The sequence below is a fragment of the Mobula hypostoma genome, chromosome 2 (genome assembly GCF_963921235.1).
Source record: "Mobula hypostoma chromosome 2, sMobHyp1.1, whole genome shotgun sequence".
NCBI lineage: Eukaryota > Metazoa > Chordata > Chondrichthyes > Myliobatiformes > Myliobatidae > Mobula > Mobula hypostoma.
Genome location: NC_086098.1, coordinates 72,183,094 through 72,198,822, shown reverse-complemented (window position 1 = coordinate 72,198,822; position 15,729 = coordinate 72,183,094). Strand labels below are relative to the sequence as shown.

The 15,729-nt window shown below is 39.9% G+C and overlaps 1 long non-coding RNA gene across 2 annotated transcripts; it reads right to left on the bottom strand.

Moving 5' to 3' along the window:
- Positions 1-1,512: 1,512 nt before the first annotated feature.
- On the bottom strand, positions 1,513-11,701 carry LOC134358834 (uncharacterized). Of its 2 annotated transcripts, none has more exons than XR_010020963.1 (3): positions 11,640-11,701; positions 2,178-2,240; positions 1,513-2,011 (listed from the first exon to the last, which is right to left on the bottom strand). It is a non-coding gene; the product is annotated as an uncharacterized LOC134358834 (long non-coding RNA). The 2 variants fall into 2 exon arrangements; XR_010020962.1 differs by having other exon boundaries at positions 1,513-2,008; positions 11,640-11,696.
- Positions 11,702-15,729: the final 4,028 nt, after the last annotated feature.

Genomic DNA, 15,729 nt, shown 5'->3' with positions numbered 1-15,729 from the left:
ATTTGTAAATCTGTGCACTTGTAATGCTACATTGACACTGTAATTTCCTTTAGGATCAATAAGGTATCTATCTATCTATAGAAATACATTACACAAAGTAGCTTTTAAAGGAGCATGGTGCTTCATTGGAAATGGTTACACATATTAATGCCTTATTACAGTATATTGTAGATCCAGTAGTGGCGTAGTGGCATCAGTGCTGGACTTCGGTACAAAAGGTCCCGAGTTCGAATCCAGCCAGCTCCCCTGCACGTGCTGGGTTATGAGCTGGTGATCTCTTTGGAAGCTCACCCGGCAGAAGGCAATGGCAAACCACTGTGTATGCGGTTCCCCACTATGTCAGAGAGGCGTGGAGGGAAATCGTCCGCTAACCGGATGCGACGTACCTTTCCTTTCCCTACAGTATATTGTACCATATCGTAAACACTGATTTCAGTAAGGGCAACCATTGTGCAATCCTACCTTAAAACAATAGTTTTAAGTTGTTCTTACTTTTGTTGTGTTTTCTGCTTGAGGGTTATTGTAAGAAGTTCTTTATTCTCAGAAATCAAAACAGGTGTTATTACGTAAGATTTTTACATTGTTTAGCGATATAATCTTCTTGTTTTACTGGTGACCCCAACTGATCCTGTAACAGTAATTCACACAAAGAGTTCACAAATCATTACCAAAAAAAAAAACCCGAGATGCAGGATTTTAAATAGTTCTTACAAAACCTATTTTGAGCTTGCATTTCCTGATACATGTGGCTTTGCACTACGGACATACTGCAACATGGACAGTTTTCTAAGAACACGACCGGCGTAATGTGATGAGCCTATACCTAACTCACTAGATTGTCAGTGTCACCTTATGATCTTTCAGTGGAGGTGAAAATGGGCAATTGCTTGCAGTGAAATCCTCTAATGATCATACACAGAGATCTTTGGCACTCAGGTATATTCTCCGGCTACTGGAACCTTCATACTGTAACATTGCCAGTTCCTTCTCCTATGCAAGTTAAACTATTCATATTTCATCTAAACCCATCTTTTGTTTCAATTTTCTCCTGTTGACACTTATTTTAGTTTGCTTTTGCCTTTGTTAATTAATCACATGTGCTCTCCTCCCAATTGCAGACATCTTCCACTTCTCTCTTTTTTCAACTGTGTGTTTGCTTAAAAACTGTTTATTGTAACATACTTCATTTATGATGTTATGTCACTGACTCCAAAGGCTAGATCTGTTTCTTTTCTCATAGATGCTGTGTGACTAGTTCAATGTTTCCAGTACATTCCGCTGAATTTCATATTTCCTGTGTCTGCTGGAATTTTAGTGCTTTCCCAGTCCTTCAGATATCAAAAGCAAAAGAAGTGACACTATTCAGACTGATTTTCAGCAATAATCTACAGCATACACTTATTAAAGGAAATAGTAGTGATTAAATAATTCCTTGTTGGAATTAAAATGTAATGAAAAGATTAGATTACATTATGAGGACACTCAGTCCTCGTTTATTGTCATTTAGCAATGCATGCATTAAAAAATCATACAATGTCCCTCCAGAAAGATATCACAGAAACACAGGACAAACCAAGACTAAAACTGACAAAACCACATAATTATAACACATAGTTACAACAGTGCAAAGCAATACTGTAATTTGATAAAGAGCAGACCATGGGCATGGTAAAAAAAAGTCTCAAAGTCCCGATAGCCCCATCATCTCATGTAGACGGAAGCGCCGCAAACTTGTTGATGCATTGGAAGCACCCGACCGCAGCCGATTCCGAGTCCGTCCAAAAACTTCAAGCCTCCGACCAGCCCTCCGACACCAGGCACCATCTCTGCCGAGCGCTTCGACCCCACCCCAGGCAATAAGCAAAGCCGAGGACTCAGAGCCTTCCCCTCCGGAGATTTTGGATCACACAGTAGCAGCGGCAGCGAGGCAGGCATTTCAGAAGTTTCACCAGATGTTCCTCGGTGCTCTCATGTCTGTCTCCATCAAATCAGGATTGTGCACGGCACCCTACTTGACAGATAACAGATATTATTCACCGGAGTGGCCACTGCAAGCTGCATCGCGTCGCCATCTTCTCCTCCCTCCCTCATTAAAGACGCAATCTTTGATATATAATTTCCTTAACAATAGTTTTAAGTAAGTTTTCCCACATATCCCCCTCCAGCTCCACAGCCACCTTCATCATTTGTACTTTCTCTTGCTGCTCTTGTTCGTTTCTTCCTTCTCCACATTATTCTCCCTGTATTTGTTGAAATAAGAAAGACAGCAAAATGATTAAGTTACCAAGCAAGTAAATATACTTCCGATCATTCTTCCAGAGGCATGAGTTCTGGAGGCATTGAGTAAACTTTAAATTCGAGGAATTAAATAAAGTTGAAATTAAAAAAAGTTAGTTTTAGTAATAGAAACTATGGAACTAGTGGATCTATCATGAATAACTCTTTAGGAAGGAAAGGTACCACCTTTATCCGGTCTGATAATCTCAATACTCCAGACCCACCAAAGTGGTTAACTCTAAGTAAAGAGGGACAGTAAATGACAGCATTGCATTCATTTCCATGTTCTGTGAATGAGTAAACAAATATTATTACATCCCTAATAAAAGCCAATAGAAATGAAAACCATCAACTTGAAATGTTGCTTCTTGTCCTCTTAGATTCCATTAGACACTGCCGAACCTGTAGGCTCAAGATGTTAGGTCCTGTTTTAAATGTAATGATTAACTGGGAATGTATTCTCTGAATATTATTTCTTGCATTACAATTGCAACATTTCAAAATACTCCAGTGGACAACTGAGACTGCAAAAAATGCACAAGTGGAATTATTTATTTCTTAAATGTGCTTGGTTTCCTTTGATATTTTGGTGAGAACAAAAAAAAAATCCAAATCTCTCTTGCAAACTCATCACTTCTGAAAAATACCTGCATGAAAGCAAGCAAAAAAAACTATTTAAATTAACTAATTTAGCTAATCAATTATCTGAACAAAATCAACATATAGCAAGGTTTGCAACTGAAACATCATCATGCATTATGCATTTCTGGCTAACATAACCTATTTTTTCCAGAGGTACTGTAAATGTTGCTTGTGACTCCATTGCTCTTGCAATAGACACAAGTCCAGTTAATAGTCTGCCAGTACTTCAATAAAGTATTAAATAGCTATGGTGATGCTTTGCCGTTATCCATTTTCACGAAAGACTAACTGAATTTAAAAACATTCTTCCTTGCACAAAGATTTTTGAGCAAGTTAAATTTAATGTGATCAGCAAATATTACTATATATAAATTAAAAATACCAAGGATAATAATGATTGAAGAACTCCAATGCTTGCAACATCATTTATACATGGCATGCTAATGTGAGGGGATCCAGGAGTGCCCCTATTAACTGTTTGAAGTGAGACAGAGAGAGAGTTATTTACCACCGATATTTTGCTTCTGAAAAGAGAGAGAGAGAGAGAGACGAAGATTAACGGTTGGACTGTCACTTTAAGGCATTGGAAGTAACTTTGGATTTTTATTGAGTTGGATTTGGAGACAGCACCGAGCAGCTCGAAAGTTGCTATGTTATTGACGTTACTTTCAAGGACTTGTTGCCTGCTTGTGCATTTCTTCACAGACAAAGGAAGGAGGGACTGTTTGAATGACAGGTGATGCTCAGCCTCGTAAGATAAAAAGGAGGTCAGATGATACAGACCTCAGACACATGATCTGGACACTGAATGAGTATTGTTGTGCCCACAGAGAAAATAGGTTTTGGAGGATCGATCAGGCGGATCGATCCAAATTGCTATTCCAACGGTGAAGAAGAGGTTGACTGGTGGATAGTTGTCTATATGTCCACCCTTCCCGGGGTGATAGCTCCACCACAGGAAAACCGGTCCCCCTGGTTAAAGTCACAATTGGTGACTTGTAAATGCTTTCGGAGGACGGCAAGAAGATCGACGGCATCAGCTCACCTGAAGACTGAACTCACTCACTCTCTCTCTCTCTCCATCATTCCTCAACTAAGTACCATGAACTGAACTGAACTTTACTCAACATTGTAAGACTGTATCATGTTACCCCTAGACTTAAAGAATTTTGGTTTTTCATACATATATTTCCACACTTACTGATTTACGTAGTTTTATATATATAATCATTGCTAACCGGTTTGATTTATCTACAATTATATTACCGTATTGCGTAGTTACTAATAAACATTAGTAGTTTATAGCAATATGAGACTCCAAAGTGTTTTCTATTTCTGCCGGTTTCTTAATCCCTGTCACGGGGTACCTGACACTAATTATCAGTATTTAATTGTAAATAATTCAATTGATTTATTATTGCCACATATACAGAGGTACAATGAAATGTTTTGTTTTGCATGCCATGCATTCAGATCATTTCATTACAACAATGTATTAAGGTAGTACAAGGCAAAGCAATAATAGAATGCAGCATGAAGTGTTACTGTGACAGAAAAAGCACAGACAATAAGGTGCAAGGCCATAGTGGAATAGATTATGAGGTCAAGAGTCCATCTTATTGTACTTGGGGACTATTTATTAGTCTTATAACAGTGGAATAGAAACTATTTTTGAGCCTGGGATTACATCAGGAAACTTCAGATTTTGCAGCTTCTCCTTGATGGAAGGTGGAAAGAAGAGAGAATATTCGGGATGTGTGGGGTCTTTAATTATGTTAACACGAGGAAATCTGCAGAGGCTGGAATTTCAAGTAACACACATAAAAATTGCTGGTGAACGCAGCAGGCCAGGCGGCATCTATAGGAAGAGGTACAGTCGACATTTTGGGCCGAGACCCTTCGTCAGTACTAACTGAAAGAAGAGATAGTAAGAGACTTGAAAGTGGGAGGGGGAGGGTGAGATGTTGACTGCTTTCCCAAAGCAACAAGAAATATATACCAAGTCCAGAGCTGTGTCCATAATTCTCCAAATTTTTGTGCTGTTGCAGGCCGTACCAAGGTGTGATGTGTCCAGATAGGATGCTTTCTGTGGTGCATTGATAAAAATTGGTGAGCATCAAAGGGAACATGCCAAATCTTTTTAGCCTTCTGAGTAAGTAGAGAAATTGGTGCACTTTCTTGATTGTGGCCAGGAAAGTGGTGATGCTCACTCCTAGGAAATTATGGCTTTCAGCCATTGCAACCTCAGAACTATTAATGTAAACGGGAATATGTGCACAACCCCTCTTCCGGACATTAATGACCAGCTCTTGTTTTGACGACATTGAGAGAAAAGTCATTATTATGTCAGGAAGTTCTTTCGTGATGGAGAAGACTTGATAGGTTAAACAGATTTTTCTAATCATTAGGTCACATAATAGTACATGACCACTCAGTAGCCACTTTACCTAATAAAGTGGCCACTATGTGTATGTTTGTGGCCTTCTGCTGCTGTAGCCTGTCCACTTCAAGTTTCAACAAATTGTGCATTTGTAGATGCTCTTCTACACAACAATGTTGTAATGTGTGGTTATTTAAATTAACTGTCTCCTTCCTGTCAGCTTCGATTAGTCTGGCCATACTCTTCTGACCACTATCATTAACAAGGTGTTTTCTCCCACAGAACTGGTGCTCACTAAAATTTTGTGTTTTTTGTTTTTCATACCATTCTTTAGACATGGTTAAACATGAAAATCCCAGGAAATCTGCAGTTTCTGAGATACTTAAACCACCCTGTCTGGCACCAACAATCATTCAAAGTTCAAGGTAAGTTTTATTATCGGAGTTCATATATGTCACCACGTATTCATTTTCTTGTGGGCATGCTCAGCAAATCTATAAGAAAGATCAACCAGGGTGCAGAAGACAAGAAAGGCAAATATACATAAATAACGAGAACATGTGGTAATTAGATGAAGAGATCATTGGTTGTGTGAAACATCTCAGTGATGGGGTAAGTGAGCGTAGTTATCCCCTTTTATTCAGAGCCTGATGGTTGAGGGGTAGTAATTAGTCTTGAACCTTCTGGTGCAAATCCTGAGGCTCATGCTGACTTTGCACAATAAATGCATGCTTCACAAAATGTGAGTACATCTTGTCTGTAAGGTTTTCTGCAATAATTTCCCTCACACAGATACCATGCACATTGGCTCGAAAGACTCATTTTAGTGTGGAATGTTGTTGCTCACTTCTACTGCATGTTTTGTGTCTTTTTTCCTTTCTCTGCACATCCGTGTTGGTCTTTATTTTATTTATTTAAATTGGATTCTTTCAGGTTTCTTGCTTTGTGGCTGCCTATAAGCAAACAAATTTCAGGGTTGTAAAATTTATACACTCTCTGATAATAAATGTACTTGGCAACTTTGAAACATGTATTCGATGCTCAGGGTTTGAGCATAAAAGTTGGGAAGTCATGTTGCAACAGTATGAAGCATTAGCTAGGCCATATTTGGAATGTGATTTACAGTTCTGGTAGCCACTTTACAGGAAGATGTGCAGGCTTTGGAGAGGGCACAAAAGAGAATCACCAGGCTACTGCCTGGCTCAGAGGGTTTTAGCTATAAGGTGAGGCTGGACAAATGTGGGTTGTTTTCTCTGGAGCACCTTGACTTGTTGGAAATCTGACAGAAGTCTGTAAAATTGTAAGTGGTAAAATAGGCTAAAAAAAGTTCTTTTCCCAGCGTGAAAGTGATTGACATCAGAAGGCATAGTTTTAAACTGGTGGAGAGGCTGGTGGGGGGATAGGGGGTGATGGTGTGGGGAAGTAAGGTGAAAGGTGATTTGCAAAGCAAATTTTTTTTACACCTGGAGCAGTAGGTGGTAGGTGTTTAGAACATGCTGCTTGGGGAAATGGTGGGAACAGATATGAAAGCAACATTTAAAAGACATTTAGAGATGCACATCAATGGGCAGGGATTAGAGGGATAGAGGCCAATTCTGGCAGATGATAATATCCTAGATTGGCATTGTGGTTGGCACGTACGTTGTGACTGAAGGAATTGTCACATGCTATACTGTTCTACCTTCTTTGTTCTAGAAATGGGAAAGAGAGAAAGGCATTATTTTTCAATTGCAGGGAGGTTACGGGAGGGATTGATAGAACAAAGCGGCACATAAAAGCTGTGCAATGTTGGTCAGAGCTGCAGCAAACATACAACAGTTCAGATAGTGAGAACGGAGGGACAGAAATTGAGTTAATGGCTAATGGTTGATAATCTATAAGTAAAATGACATATAGAAAACCATAGAAAAACTACAGCACAGAAACAGGCCTTTTGGCCCTTCTTGGCTGTGCTGAACCATTTTCTGCCTAGTCCCACTGACCTGCAGACGGACCATATCCCTCCACACACCTCCCATCCATGTATCTGTCCAATTTATTCTTAAATGTTAAAAAATAACCCGCATTTACCACCTTGTCTGGCAGCTCATTCCATACTCCCACCACTCTCTGTGTGAAGAAACCCCCCCTAATGTTCCCTTTAAACTTTTCCCCTCTCACCCTTAACCCATGTCCTCTGTTTTTTTTCTCCCCTTGCCTCAGTGGAAAAAGCCTGCTTGCATTCACTCTATCTATACCCATCATAATTTTATATACCTCTATCACATCTCCCCTCATTCTTCTACGCTCCAGGGAACAAAGTTCTAACCTATTCAACCTTTCTCTGTAACTGAGTTTCTCAAGTCCTGGTAACATCCTTGTAAACCTTCTCTGCACTCTTTGAACCTTATCTATATCCTTCCTGTAATTTGATGACCAAAACTGAACACAATACTCCAGATTCGGCCTCACCAATGCCTTATACAACCTCATCATAACATTCCAGCTCTTACGCTCAATACTTTGATTAATAAAGGCCAATGTACCAAAAGCTCTCTTTACGACCCTATCTACCTGTGACGCCACTTTTAGGGAATTTTGTATCTGTATTCCCAGATCCCTCTGTTCTACTGCACTTCTCAGTGCCTTACCATTAACCCTGTATGTTCTACCTTGGTTTGTCCTTCCAATCTGCAATACCTCACACTTATCTGTATTAAACTCCATCTGCCACTTTTCAGCCCATGTTTCCAGCTGGTCCAAGTCCCTCTGCAGGCTCTGAAAACCTTCCTCACTGTCTACTACACCTCCAATCTTTGTATCATCAGCAAATTTGCTGATCCAATTTACCACATTATCATCCAGATCATTGATATAGATGACAAATAATAATGGTCCCAGCACTGATCCCTGTGGCACACCACTAATCATAGGCCTCCACTCGGAGAAGCAATTCTCAACTACCACTGTTTGGCTTCTTCCATTGAGCCAATGTCTAATCCAATTTACCACCTCTCTATGTATACCTAGCGACTGAATTTTCCTAACTAACCTTCCATGCGGGACCTTGTCAAAGGCCTTACTGAAGTCCATGTAGACAATATCCACTGCCTTTCCTTCATCCACTTTCCTGGTAATCTCCTCGAAAAACTCCAATAGATTGGTCAAACATGACCTACCACGCACAAAGCCATGTTGACTCTCCCTAATAAGTCCCTGTCTATCCAAATGCTTGTAGATTCTGTCTCTTAGTACTCCCTCCAATAACTTACCTACTACCGACGTTAAATTTACCGGCCTATAATTTCCCGGATTACTTTTCGATCCTTTTTTAAACAACGGAACAACATGAGCCACTCTCCAATCCTCCGGCACCTCACCTTTAGGCAGCGACATTTTAAACTCAGAGAAACAAAGTTACCAAAAATGTTATATATTCTATGTTGTATCATATGAATCTGAGGTATGTTATAAAACAAATTCTAGGCATGGTGAATTTCTATCACTGTTTCATTCCAAGATCTGCTGATCTTATGCTCTCCCTGTATCATGCATTTAAAGACAATTCTCTTAATCACTTGCTTGACTGGTCAGTAGACATGATCATAGCATTTGATAACACTAAGCAAGCCTTTTCCAATGCAAACCTACTGGCACACCCGGTCCCTAATGCACCTAGAGCCACTACTACTGATGCATCAGACTATGCTCTGGGTGCTGTGCACAATCAGTTGGTCGGAGGCATGTGGCAGCCACTCAGCTTCTTCAGCCGGCAGCTCTGTCTCCCCGAAAGCAAGTGCAGCACATTTGACTGAGTTTCTCGGTCTCTCTCTAGCTGTCCGTCATTTACATTTTCTTCTAGAGGGCCGCCATTTCAAAGTCCAAGGTAAACTTTAGTATAAAACTATGTGTAAATTCAATAACCTTCAGCTCTGTTGGCTTACAAACAGCCACAAGACAAGAAACCTGAAAAGAAAAGACCAACACCCAATGCGCAGATAGAAAAAAAAACTCAAATCAAATCATGCAGACAATGAAGCAAGCATCAGCATTCAGAATGAGCAGCCGAAGAGGGCCCATAGTCTCAGTCCATCACCCAGAGGCAAATTGCTTCGAAGTTTGAAGACACTACGCCCAGAGCAGCTGGGGCAGCTGGGACACAAAATGTCATCAGTGCCAAGGAAAATGAAGTAAAACATCATGGAGCAGAACTGGCTCAACTGTCACCTCCTGTCCCGACACCATCCCTTTTCAGGCCATCTGGCCCAGGGTTGTGATTTACCGAGCCAGCCCAAGATGAATGAATTAATGAAAGATGCCAGAAGAGAATGGCCAGATAGATTGGTATTGGCAACTCTGGTTTTGGCTTTGTTATATCAGTATCACAAGTACCAACATACAGTAAAAGTTTTCCTTGCATACTGTTCATACAGATCAATTCATTACACAGTGCATTGAGTGAAACATTGCTCATTGAAACTTCAAAGATGAAACTACACTCAGTGACCCCTTTACGAGGGGCAACTGTACACCTGCTCATAAATGGAAATATCTAATCAGTCAATTGTGGCAGCAATGCAGTGCATAAAAGCATGCACACACAGTCAAGGGGTTTGGTTGTTCAGTCCAAACATCAGAATGGTAAAGAAATGAGATCTAGTGACTTTGAACATGGAAATAGTAGATTTGGCCTAGCACATCACAGGTAAAGCCTTCTCGACTATTGAACAAATCTACATGAAATTCTGTTGTAGGAAAGCAGCATAAGCATCAGCATCAGCGATCCCACCACACAAGCTATGCTCTCTTCTCACTGCTGCTATCACGTTGAAGGTACAAGAACTTCAAGACTCACACCACCAGGTTCAAGAACAGTTACTATTCCTCAACAATCAGGCTCTTGAATAAAAGGGGTAACTAACTCACTTGCCCCAACATTCAGATGTTTCCCAAATCGCTGCCCCAGGAGCCATTCTCATTGCCCTAGCAGATGAGGAATGAACAAATAAGGACAGAGAGAGAGTAACTTACAAGACAATCTACCTTACCCAAGGCCGGTCTCACCTAAACCCGATGAACCAAAGGCACTCTAAACACTGGCACACTCACCAGAATTTCCGCTCTGCTTGCACTTGAATTATTCTTATTGGCTCGTTCTAATGAACCAGTCTTGCTGATTGGTCATTCCTCAACTCAGAAAAACTGCCACGAAACTCTGCCTTCAAAATCTTGATCACTGCTTGATTAAAAAGTAGCTCTTTTCACACACCCCTGGTGTAGATTTCCTAGTCAGAGAAAACTGGCTCAGAGCTCTGCTTTTTAAATCTTGAACGCAGACCTGATAGAAAAATAACTTTTTTTTATGCACTGTGGTTTGCTGGTTGATCGTTCCTCAACTCAGAAAAACTGCCACAAAACTCTGTCTTCAAAATCTTGATTGCCAGTCTAATTAAAAAGTAGCTCTTTTCATGCACTGGTGTGGATCATCCAATATGGTAATTATAATAATATTATATTAGAGCATACAAGCAGAATGAAGGGTTCAGAATTTGAAGCCTTTGGAGTTCATGACCCTCTCTGGTAAATTTACACATTCCAAGTAAATGCCCAAATTCATTGTGCAGGGTTCAATCATAAAACATGTTAAATGGAAGGCAAACCACAAATAGGTAATTTTATGCCTTTATTATCGAAGGAAGAAAAGATGGAATAAAAAATTCTACTGCCTGAAACCATATATTTTCCATATCTTCTAATGCTCCCTCTTAAGGTTCGAGGTAAAGGTACATTTATTATCAAAGTATGCAGTATCCAACACTGAGATTCATCTGGACTTGAGTAATCCATGAAGCCCATCCTCTGCTCCCTTGTTTGCATTCTCAAAAAGCTGCTGAAATCTCAGATACCATCTCAGCTCTGAAGTAGGCCAATATTTTTAATGTTTTTTTTTCTGTAAATATTGTCTCCCATCTTCAAAGAACAAGTCTTAAAATCTCCATCCATGCAGGGTCTTGGCCCAAAATGTCGACTGTTTGTTTGTTTCCATAGATACTGCCTGACCTACAGAGTCCCACCAGCATTTTTTTCGTGTTGTTTTGGACTTCCAGTATCTCCAGAACCTCTTGTGTTCATATGAATCTTTCTTTCCTCACTAAAGTGCTCGAACACAATATCACCTCCTAAATTCACAGAGCTGCATTTTTGTTCAAGTTCAAATTTATTGTCATTTCAACAACGTTCCTCCAGGCTAAGATGGACAAGGTGGTAGATACAACTCACACACAAACACATAAAGCAATATTACCATAAATAACTGAACAAGTAAGGTACATTTACATCACAAGGTACTGGTGCTTCTTACCTGGTGAGAACGCTGATGGCAGGGTGTTCAGGAGTCTCACAACCTAGGGAAGAAGCTGTTTTCCATCCTAAAAGTCTTTGCCTAAACATACAGTGCAGATATTATTAGACAGATGGGAGGGATTAATGGCAAAGCTACGTAAGGGTTGTGTATACATAGCACTCTGGGTTAGAATCTCGGATGGGTGGAAGAGAGGCTCCAATGATCCTCTCAGCAATCCTCACAATCCTTTTTAGGATCTTGCAGTCAGATGCCTTGCAATTCCTGTACCAGATGGTGGTGTAGCTGGTCAGTACACTCTCAATGGTGTTCCTGTAAACATTGCTTAGAATGGCGGGGGGAGGGAGGGAACCTTGCTCACCTCTATCTCCTCAGGAAGTGGAGCTGCTTCTGTACTATATTGACTAAGGAGGTTGTGTTGAGGGACCAGGTGAGATTGTCCATTTGGTGCACTCCCAGAAATTTGGTAAGGTTTTCCTTCTTATCATAAAACTAAACAACTCTAACCAAAATTATATATGACACTTTTTATATCAAAAAACTGCTTCAGACAGTGGGGCTCATCAGCCTTGGATGGCAGCCTAGGTGAAGGAAAACTCTGGTTTTAAACCTCCGCTGCCTTGCGGCCATTCTCATCCATGGGAAAAGCTTCGGGAGTAAACCCCGGGGAAGAAATCTGGAGCCGGGATCCCTAAGGCAGTTTGATGATGAATGACACTGATGCCAAATTGTATTGGTGCTTGCCCTTGCCTTGGACTACATCAGTGACATGGAGAGGGGGAACCCGCTGCATGGGCAACAGCCGGTTCTTCAAATCTTCCCGCCCAGGCTTCCTCCCTGGAGAGGCCACAGTCCACCAGAGGCGCAAACCCATGATCCTCCGGGATCAATGGCTGCCTACTACTACTGTATCAGAAGCAAAGGCAAGCCTCCCTCAACAATCTACATGTAGCATGTGCAATAGTTGTCCACTCTATCCTCCTCCAATACTTCTCCATCACATATGCTAATCTGGTTCTGTACACTACTTGCAACCAAACAGTAAATTAGTCATTTAAAAGGTATTTAAAGTTCTGTTGGAAATAGCAAACAGAGAACATCTGCTAATCCTGAAACTGAATTATGTTGATCTTACTTGGAATTTCAAACATTATTCCTTTCAGTTGTAAGTAAATAGCATCAAGAGCAAGTATAAAAAAGTGTATATGTAAGAATAACTTTTAAACCTTTTTCTCAACTTCATCAAATCTAACTTGTGTCGATTTATTTCTAAACACACTTTTCTGATTCATTATCATTATATTTTGTGTATATTGCAGTCAATGTAAGATTGTACTATAAGACCAAATCATGTCTAGGCATTTAGGAACATAGAAACAGGAATAAAGCATTCAAACCCTTAAGCCCATTTCACTCTGCAAGACCAATATGTCTTTCCATAGATACTAAAAAGAGAAATAAGCAGAAATACTCAGGATCTCAGGTAACATCTGTGGAGAGAGAAGAAAAGTTAACATTTCAGAGCAGTGATGCAGAATATAGATTGGAGCTATACACAGAACACATTTATTGAAAATAGATCTAACCAAGATTTCGATCAACTAAAAGGTCTCTCCTCACAATCAGAATCAGGTTTATTATCACCGGCATTTCAGCAGTATGGATCAAATCTGGACAAATGGGACTTGCTTAGGCAGGCCATTGGATGTTATGGTCAAATTGGTTTAAAAGGCCTCTTTTCTGTAACATATCGCTCCACAACTTTATGATGAACCCTTGGAGATATGGGCCAATTCCCTTATTATGAGAGCCACCTCTCAGCAATCAGACATCAGTGAAATTATTTGATGCCTGCCTTTGGATTGCATCATTGATACCTCTTCAGCATAATTTAGGTCAATTTAGGAAAAAGGCAATTTTCATTTGAAAGTTTGAAGATTTACATTTTAAGATCATATCCTCAGATTTAACACAAATCACATGGTCCACAGGCAGCATTGATTCCTGCCTTCCTAGATTCTGCTGATACAAGGAAAACCCACAGCCCTCTCAAGAAATGGAAAAAACATACATCAAAGCTTTCTCCATAACATCATCCAAAATTAATGGACGGATAAAATAAATCAACATTATTGCTTTTTGCCAAGCTGTGATCTCTGACACCGAAACATTAATTACTCTTAGGTCTGTAGGATAGCCCTTTATTAGTTGTACGGTCCTGAAGCAGCTACTCTATTTCAAGCTCTGTTGGGATGAAAATCAGTTGAACAATGAAAAAAAATTCAAGGATGTGCTCAAAGATACCTTGAAGAAATCTAGCATCTCCACTGGTACCAGCACATCTAGCCATCGACTGCACAAAGTGGATAAGGAGCACACAAGATAGTATTAAGAAAATTATGACCGTGGGTTGGAGCTCACAGAGTCACTTCTCCAAGTTTCCAATGCATGACCTTAAGGTTCTCAAGTGGTAGAAGAAAACTGCCTCACAAGCTTTTCACCCAGTTATCTGATGCCCCTCTGAGGAAGAGAAAGCTGTTCACACATTGGCATCATTTACACTTCAGAACCCCAAAACCAGAGAGGAATCAATTTGTCTTCAGAGCTAAAGGACCTCCTAAGTAGATGAGGAATATGGGCTCAAGGAATAAATGTGGATCACAGGAACGAGAAGAGCATATTTTATGAATAAAGCAATGTTGAATGAGAATTAGGCAAGTAGGAGAAAATTATTCAATGGTTAAGTAAATTGTCATGTAAATTGTCATTGTAAATTGTCTAATAAATTGAAAATCCATTTTCATAAAAAAGCAATTTCAATTGTATAGTCGATTTAATTCTCAGTATGACTTTTGTGGTAACAACAACACCACTAGTCATTGTAGGCTTCTGTGATTATTACACTGACAATGGAAATGCTTTTAAAGTGTGATTTCCAGGATATCTCGGAGAAAAAAAGGGATAAATATGTATTTCTTTTAGCAATGTTCACCTAGCAATGTAATGCATAGCTCACACAAATATTTTAATATACAATAAATTTACACTAATTGTATCACAGATACAATGTTGAGAAATTTCACTGTAACTGTTTCTGTCACTTTAGAGTCTTCCATTGGTGTTATTGTTTGTCAGTAAATCAGAATTTAAATTGGTTTATTTTGTCACGTGTACTGAGATACAATGAAAAGCTTGTCTTGCAAACTGCATCCAGATCAAATCAAATCAGTGTATTCATTGAGTGAGAACAAGGTAAGACAATAATAATGCAGAATAAAGTGTAGTGGAGATAAACAATAAGGTGGAAGATCATGACGATGTAGATTGGGAGCTCAAAAGTTCATCTCATCATAGTAGACAATTAGCAGAATAGAAGTTGTTCCTGGTCTGATGATATGTACTTCCAGACTTTTGTATCATTTGTCCCATGGAAGAAGAGGGAAGAAAGAATGTTTGGGGTGGGTAGAGTCCTTGATTACACGAGCTGCGTTAGTGAGGCAGTGAAAACTACAGACAGTGTCCATGAAGGGTAAGCTGGTTTCCATGATGTGCTGAGCTGTGCCACAACTTCCTGCGGTTTCTTGTGGTCATGTGCAGAGCAGTTGCCGTACCAAACCATCTGCCATCCAGATGGGATGATTTCCATGGTGCACCAATAAAATTTGTAATGGTCAATGGAAGCATGCCAAATTCCTTTCAGTGGTGTCATTGTGCTTGGACCAGAACAGGCTATTGATGTTCCCCCCCTTCCTGAAGTCAATGACCATCTCTTTTTGTTTTGCTGACGTTATTTTTTTTATTTGTTTAGAGAAACAGCATGAAATCCCCCCATTTAACCCAATCTAAACAAATCATGAGACAATTTACAATGACCAATTAACCTACCTGGTACATCTTTCCAGTGTGAGAGGAAACTGCTACAGATGGGGAAAACCAAGCATCTGGAGACTCCTTACAGAGGATGCCAGGATTGAACTCTGAACAGAAATATCCAAAGCTAAAATAGCACCACTCTGCTACACATGCAAGTTTGTTATCATGACACCATCTTACTAAGTTCCCTATCTCCTTCCAGTATTTTGACTCTTTG